This window comes from Anthonomus grandis, chromosome 13 (assembly GCF_022605725.1).
Source record: "Anthonomus grandis grandis chromosome 13, icAntGran1.3, whole genome shotgun sequence".
NCBI lineage: Eukaryota > Metazoa > Arthropoda > Insecta > Coleoptera > Curculionidae > Anthonomus > Anthonomus grandis.
Window position 1 is genome coordinate 26,957,522 of NC_065558.1, and position 8,230 is coordinate 26,965,751.

Genomic DNA, 8,230 nt, shown 5'->3' on the forward strand with positions numbered 1-8,230 from the left:
ATCAGATAGATTTAAGCATTAGTAGAGTTAAGTCACAACGCTGTAACGTTCTTAAAATAAATTTTTAAAAAAAGCCTTTTCATCTTTCAAATCTATAACTAGCGACGCGGCTTTTATTTCATCGTGTATTGTAATGAAGCCAAACATAGTAAAGAGATCGACGCGGTGCGCGTCGAGATAAAATTTGCATTTATTGTCGCGTTGATACGGGACGGTTTTGATTGGTTTTTGCATGTTTTGGTTTAGAAAAGGTTGTTTGTTGGTACAGCATATACGCAATGGCTGAGCAAGTAAACATAATAACCTGCGTGTTCAACAGGCGTGCATTATGGAATGCTTTTCATCCAGATCATAGAAACCGTTATGTATTAGATGAGCTTTGGTCACAAGTAGCTACAGAATGTGGAATAACAGGCAAGTAAATTTTAAGTACATACATTTATTTTATATACAGAGTCACTCATATTGAATGGGGAAATTATTTAGGTAATCTTTAAATGTGTCACGAATAAAAATTGCTTGATTGGGAACCCGACCTCTTGCATTCCAATTGGGTCTTGTAAAATTATTATTTGCAGGACTTTCTGTGACCAATTTTAAATGCCTTTCGAAACCCTCTTTATCCATGATAATATTATGTAAAAGACAAATTGCCTTAATTGTAATGTCGGCGAGTTGTTCGTTTGTTTCTATGGCTTTCGATAATATTCTCCATTTTGCATATATTATACCAAATGAACATTCAATCGTCTTCCTAGCTCTAGATAATCGCTGGTTAAAGTACTGCCTTTCAGGATTCAGAGTTTGTCTACTATAGGGTTTAAGCAAGTTTTCTTGTAGCGGATATGCTTCATCGGCTATGAAAACAAATGGCATTCGAATTTGCGTATGTGGTAGAGACTGATCAGTTGGTACATTTAATTGTTTCTTTGAAAGTAATTTAGAGAAACCCGAACTTTGAAAAGTACCCCCATCGGATTGTCGTCCATATCCTCCCACCTCTATTACAGTAAAGCGATAATTTGCATCACAGACTGCTTGAAGAACGATCGAGAAGAATTTTTTATAATTTTTATAGAACATGCTTCCTGAATGACTGGGACATTTAATTTTTACGTGCTTGCCATCCAATGCACCTAAGCAATTGGGAAAATTCCAGATTTTCATGTAATCTTCACTGATTTTAATGAAAGCATCCTGTGTTGGAACTGGCAAGTGTATTGGCTGTAATATATTCCATACCGCGTTAACACTTTCTTTAACAATTGATCCAACTGTTGTAGATGCGAAAAGTGAATGATAGGCTTTTGAAAGATTCCCCTGTAGCACAATATCTGCAATAAAAAATAATAAAATTTTAGTTAGTGTCAGTGATTAGGCTGTGTTCTATTTTATTTTAACACTAATGCTAGAATGAACCACTTCTGAAACAAAAATCAATGTTAAAAATAGCTTATTCGTAACTGAAATCCATTGTTTTGCAGTGAAGGTGGCCCAAACTAAATGGAAAAATTTAAGAGATTATTTCCGAAGAGAACTGAAAAAACTTCCCATTCCACGGTCTGGTGATCCAGGGGAGCAATTAAATCCCACTGGCCCTATTTTAAAAGTTTGTTATTCTTAATGGATCAATTTAGGCCTCGACAAGCAACGGGAAATTTGGTAGATTCTTTGGAAGAATCGCTTGCTACGGACGTGCAATCTGATGTTAATTCTGATGACGATAGAGTGAAGACGGAAACAATAGACGATGTACAAGATCCCGTGAATGTCGAGCCATTGACACCTGCTTCTGTTGCTTCCGAAAACACTGAGGATTCATCTACAGGCACGTCAAGTCATTTTGCTGAACCTCGAACAGTTTTAAAGGGCCGACTCCGTAAAAGAAAAAATAATGTTGACGCTTATATTGATTTTTTGATTAATTGACGCTATTATATTATTATGAAAATGTAAATACGTTAATTATTCTGCTAGTTTTTGTACAATTTTATTAGTATTCTGTAGTTAAAGTTGATTCGTAGGGTTTCTTTAGGGTTCTACTTACGTTTGGTTTATTATTTTCATCTATAGTGTTTAGTTTTTAGGTAGTTCATCTTGTTTGAGAGCCCCATTTTGGCCCCAATTTAGGTTATTTAGGTTATATTATTGTAAATCCCTGTAGTTCTAATTTTCTAGAATTTGTATACTTGCTTGCTTTGACTGTCAGTATTCTCATAAAATTATTGGTCCCTTTGGGCAAAAACAATGAAGATAATTTTAAATATTTCGAAACTGTTCCATCGGGTTTTAAAAAGGACGCGCTTCGTGACAAATCATTCAGTTTTAATTGTTTAGTCAGTTTTTACCTTGGAAACAATTAAACGACAGTCAAAGCGAGTTAGGTTAGTGTTTTTGACGTTGATAATAAAAGTGTGTTCCCGAATTTCGTTACAATATGTAATGACGCTTTATTGGCCATCGAGGAACAGAAATTGGAGTTCATTAGAACAAAGAGGGCAAACATAAATGAAACCAAAGAAGATGATCATCTGTCATTTTTTAAGAGTCTACTACCACACGTGAGGAAAATTACGGATAACAACATTTTGCATTTTAGAAATGGCGTTCAAGATCTGGTTCAGAGATATGCTTATGGCTATACTAATCAAATGAATCAGAATCAAGGAATCGAACCTTTCGATTATCCGATCAATCAGAACGCCAACTCCTACTGAATCTTTCGTTTTATGTTTTTACCGAAATGAATATTTCTACTTAGTTTATTTTTGTTCATTTTTTCCAGTGTTTAAGATGTTATGTTAATTGACCTGTTTAGTTGTAATACTTAATAAATATTATGTTTTTTGTACAAAAATATACATTCAACTTACCTTAAAGTAATAACCAACCTCTCTTCCGGTCCAATGGGTTGTTTATTGTAGTTTGTCCAATTTATTTGTAGACATGGAGACACTTTTTCTAAAATATAGTTAAAAGTAGCAATATCCATTCTCAAGTACTCGAAAAATCGGTCTGGATGCTGCTTGAGTTCAAAAAATAGTGTATGATACTGCCCAAATCGTTTACGCGATTTATTAATGGGATGTACAGAGCAAGTTCTGTTTAAACCTCCCATTACAATAAGTCCGCGAAGCGCGGCATTGTCAAATAAAATTTCATCTTCACTGTCGGAAAACATTGTTTTGACTAAATTGAATTTAAAGAGTCGCAATTAATCGCGACTTCTGTCTCCTTACTATGTGTATGTCCCCTGCCACGTCGCTTATATCGTCGCTGTGTCTCTAGCCTCGTCGTTCCACTATGTTTGTACCCTTAGGCAGTTGCGAGTTGTGATGTTTTTTTCTGTTTAGCGGAGCGAAATAGGGTGAAAACAAACTTCTGATAAAATGCTTTTATTGTTATTTATTGTCTTATTGGACATCCAAAATGGTGATTTACGATATTTTTTAGTGGTCAAGTGGTTTTTTATTTAGAAAAATAGCACCAAATTGAATAAAATCGAAAAATGTATTTTGCGAGTTTACATAATAAGTTCTCTAATACTAACAAAGCTAGGAAATCATTTTTTTCACCATAATAAAGTTCATTTGTTGGGCTTTCTAACAATTCTATATATTTTTGTACCGTAGATTGTTTTATATTTTTTAAACGATGTTTTAAGAATGAAGTTACAAAAAGTGACTGTAAAACTTCATTAAGCGACAAACTTTTTTATTTTTTGCTTTTTTTACATACGTTTTGCGAAGAAAATAAAGAAAAAATATCCAAAAAGTTTTTAAAGTAAAAATCTTTTAGCTAAGAGGGTAAGAGGTATAGTTGTTTAGCTATGAATTTTATAAAACCGCGCAATTCTTAAAAACTCTCGTTGGAAAACGTCCGCGGGTTTGGCGACAGTGCAGCAGTTATTTAGTATTTTGTGTTCGGAATATGTAAGAATAAAAACAAAATTAATATTTATAAAATAAAAAAAGTAAAGCCTTTTCGACAAATTAAATACTTATATTATAAATTAAATACTTATATAAATACTTATTATACAAATTAAATAATATATTTTGCTTTAAACAAATACCTATATAATAATTTCTAAATAGGATTTTTTAAATAGCAAAAAATCTATCCCCTTTAGCTAAAAGATTTTTACTTTAAAAACTTTTTGGACATTTTTTGTTTATTTTTTTTCGCGGGATGTATGCGAAAAAGGTAAAAAATAAAAAAGTTTGTCGCCTAGGTAAATTTTACAGTCATTTTTTGTGACGTCATTTAAAAAATATAAGTTACCTACAAATCACACAGTTTTTAAATAATTAAATATGTAAATAAATAATTAAGGTTTTTAAAATAATAAATAGTTTTCTTCAATTTTGTATTTCTGGCAATTACATCAAGAGTCTCGCCCACTCAAAAAAGTTAATACAAATTTAAAACAAATACATATAATTAGGTATGTAAAAAAACTTTTACTTTCATTTCTTTATTTCCCTTTTTTTTGTGCATCTAAAATTAGGATCAAGGCAGTTCAGTTTGTTTCCTCGTCTGTTTAAAACGATTTCTGGAGCTACACATTCCAGAAAAAATTGTTTCAGTTTAGGTAGCATTATGTTATTCCAAACCTCTTCATTTTTTGGAATTTTTGGAACAAAAAGCTCATTTTTGGGTCCGGAATAGACAACAAAATAACATAAACTTGCCCCCGTTATGGCGAATTGCCCTTGAATCTATTAAAATATATGAAAAAAAAAAAATTACAGCTTTTATTATTAAATGAAAACCTGAAAATAGTAATCATGTGATTCTTTTAATATGATGTGCGAATCATTTTCTACTAAATAGGTTATTTCATTGTCCTTAACTGCAGCTTCAAAGGTCTTTTCAGAATGGGCAATTTTAAAACTGCATTTAACCTCTACAATTTCGTTTTCGTTAATTATGCCTACAAGAATGTGTATGGGTACAAATTTTGTAACTTGGTTAAATAGTTCTTACCATCCGGTGACGCAGCCAAAAAACCATAATTTAGATCAATAAATAAGCCTGCAGGTACCACAACTTTTCCGTTTTTTTCTGAAAAGACGCTTATTGCTACTAATTCGTTTTGTTTTCCATATCTTGTGCTTGCTGTTTGAAAATCTTGCGAACCCGATAATATTTTTTTCACTAAAACATCGCAAGGTGTAGCGATTCTTCTTTTAACTACTGCCCCAAAATTAGAAGCAGTTAGCCTATTCAATCGGTGAGTTAGGTAAAGAGGATTATCAAACTGCTTGACAGTAGATTGGGATATTTGAATTATCTCCTCTTTAGTAACCTAAAAACAATATTTTTTTTTGGTTGTAACAATAAATCACCATCATATAAAACTAAAAATAATTCCGATTTAAAAGTTGCATAAAAAACGACAAATTTCACGTTAAATATTTGTAAGAAATATTAGTTTTCGAACCTTGAATTGTTTAACAACTTGTTGAACCTCAACTTGAAGTTGCTCTGGAGTAAGCAAGATTTCGGCAATGTCTTGACCGTAATCAGGAACCGTTTCTTCTTTAAAATTAGGCTAGGCGCCGCTTTTTCGGTCTTCTTGAATCTCGGTCACTTTTTCTTTTTTTTTCCTGTAGGGATATAAACTTTTGAAGCGATTTTCCTGGACTCCGCTTAAAGGTTTCTTTCCAGGGACTGACATGCCATTTATAACTATAATTATATTTTAGCCCTGTTACAATAGACCAAATTTCAAATGAGTCCCTCTGAATTAAATTAAGTCATTTTCCCATATTAAACCTTGCTAAAAGGCTCATAAATAACTCAGCTCTATTATTTGTTTCCTTATCTAAAAGGAGATGCGCCTTGCTTGAAAGGTTATTAAGAGCTGCTTGTAGATGGTGATGTAAACCAGAAGCCATTAAGTTATCACAGTTGTTTTGTTATTTGTTGCCTACATTTGTGCAAAGATAGTCTTTGCAGGCTTCATGGTTTCCAAAAACATGAAAAACGGAATTTTGGATATCGCATTTGAGGGTAATAACATCATTAATGTTGGCGTAAATAGCATGCTGAACCGAGTGACATAATTCATCTAAAATTTCTCGACTTAAAAGTTTTCTGGCCTGAAGAGGTACCCCTTTTGTGTCCTGTTTTATTTTATAAAGAGCTTTTCCAAAATTTTTCATCACATGATTAGTACATTCAGCCTTTTGTACCTTAAATAGTTATAATAAAATAGTAAAATCATATTAGATATATCACTTAATTTTATACTATACTTACTTCTAAACTAAAAGAGACATATTTACGTATTTTTGAAAATACGATTGAGTCTCCATCGGCAATTATTTTGGTGTACTTTAAACCATGGCTTTCAATACTTGATTTGAAAGCCTCCACAATAATATCAGACTCCATTGCGCTGGAAGAACCGCTCCAGTTTTTAAAGCATATGTGCTCAGGTACTTCTTTATTTTCATTTGTCGCACAAATGGAACAATATTTATTCCTCACTCCCAGAAAAAGGACTTTTCCAGTAGCTTTTCCAATAACAACTGCCTAAAAGTAAATGTAAGAATTAGTATACTAAGTACTAATATTCTATTATTAGTATTTTGTTCAAATTTGGTGCTTTGTAAACCTATATCGAATTTACCTGCTTCAAAACAAACTTACTACTCCTGAACAAGCATTGTATGTGTGATCATAACTCCTTTTTGACCACCCACCATCCATAAGCACGGAAATGCAAGGAATCCCTTGTTTGTCAACATTTCCATTTTTAATGGCAATTTCCTTTTCTTCTTTTCCGGCATTATTCATGGAATTTATAATTTCATCTTTCCATACCTTAAAAAAAGTTAAAAATTATTATAGTTTTTCTTGGGTATTTATTTAAAGTAGTAGCTTTTAACACAAGTGTTTATTTAAAATAACTTACTTGACTCAGTTTCCTTTGAGTGTTATAAAACATAGACTTTGTCCCGGAATGTCCAAGACACTTAAAAATTCCTGTGTATGCGCATATGTACTACCAGCTGCAATCGTTGCACAAACCAATGCTTTATTAAAAACTGAATTTTCCTTCTTAGGATGCTCATTAAAAAGAGAAACAGATTTATTGCAATAATTGCATTGCACAATAAAAGTGCTCTTTAAGCCAAGGCAAATTTCCTTTTTATAAATCAATTTCCCAAATGGACAAATCTTTGTATGTTCATATTGTGCAGAAATAGTGGTCTCCAAAAAAAATTAATGTCTACAATCCTGTTTCCACAAATATTTTCAGTATCTTGAACTTGCTCAACTTCCAAGATGTGCTCATCAACTCTGAAAAACAATATAGCTTAGGTAAGTAGGAAAGACAATGAATACTTTCTTAAATTATTCGTAAAATGAAAAAAAAAACAAAAATTTTATTACTTCTGACATTCTTCGATATATTCCGAATCATTGAAAAAACCATACTCAGCATTCTTCAAGAATGGTAGCTAAAATACTATTTGCAGCAAGTGTAGCTTCTCGTCGGCGCTCACGATTTTGAGCAGCTTTTGCTTTTGAATTTCGTTTTTTGAAAGACATTTTTTACCAGTAGTTTCACTAAAAAATATGTTAAAAAATGGTATAAATTGATATGTGATACATAATATATCTGCTTTATGAACCAATTTCTCGTTACAACTACCCTCCCTATAATAAAAAATTGCCACATTCCACAATCACAAAACTTAATAGATTTAGAATCCCACATTAATATATACCTACCGTCCACTGACAAAAAATAGCTTCTAGCTTTTTTTGTTTCTCTTTCATTTTAACACCTATTTTCAGTAAATACATACATATTCAGGGTGATTCATGAAGAAATGTCAATACTTTAGATACGTATTCAGGGCCCAAAAATAAACATAAAAGTTTATACAAATATGATGGATTCGCAACGCCTTCGTTTCCAAAATACAGGGTGTTTTTATATATGTATGTGAGTGGCGCCCCCAACAAGTAAGAGCCATACTAAGATTATATTCGAATTTATCATACCAAAAAATCCCCCGACACCAATTTTTGCTCCAATATTATTACAATATCTAAGATTTTATTTAAAAAATACAAAAATTTAATAAAAAGTTTAACACCCTGTATTTCGGAAACGAAGGCATTGCGAACCCGTATTTGTGAAAACTTTTATGTTTACTTTTAGGTCCGGAATACTCACCTGAAGTATTAACATTTTCTCGTAAATCAC

The 8,230-nt window shown here is 32.1% G+C and overlaps 1 long non-coding RNA gene across 1 annotated transcript; it reads right to left on the bottom strand.

Moving 5' to 3' along the window:
- Positions 1 to 5,006: 5,006 nt before the first annotated feature.
- LOC126744129 (uncharacterized) lies at positions 5,007 to 6,853 on the bottom strand. Its single transcript, XR_007663073.1, has 3 exons — positions 6,641 to 6,853; positions 5,447 to 6,543; positions 5,007 to 5,311 (listed from the first exon to the last, which is right to left on the bottom strand). It is a non-coding gene; the product is annotated as an uncharacterized LOC126744129 (long non-coding RNA).
- Between the last annotated feature and the right edge of the window lie 1,377 nt (positions 6,854 to 8,230).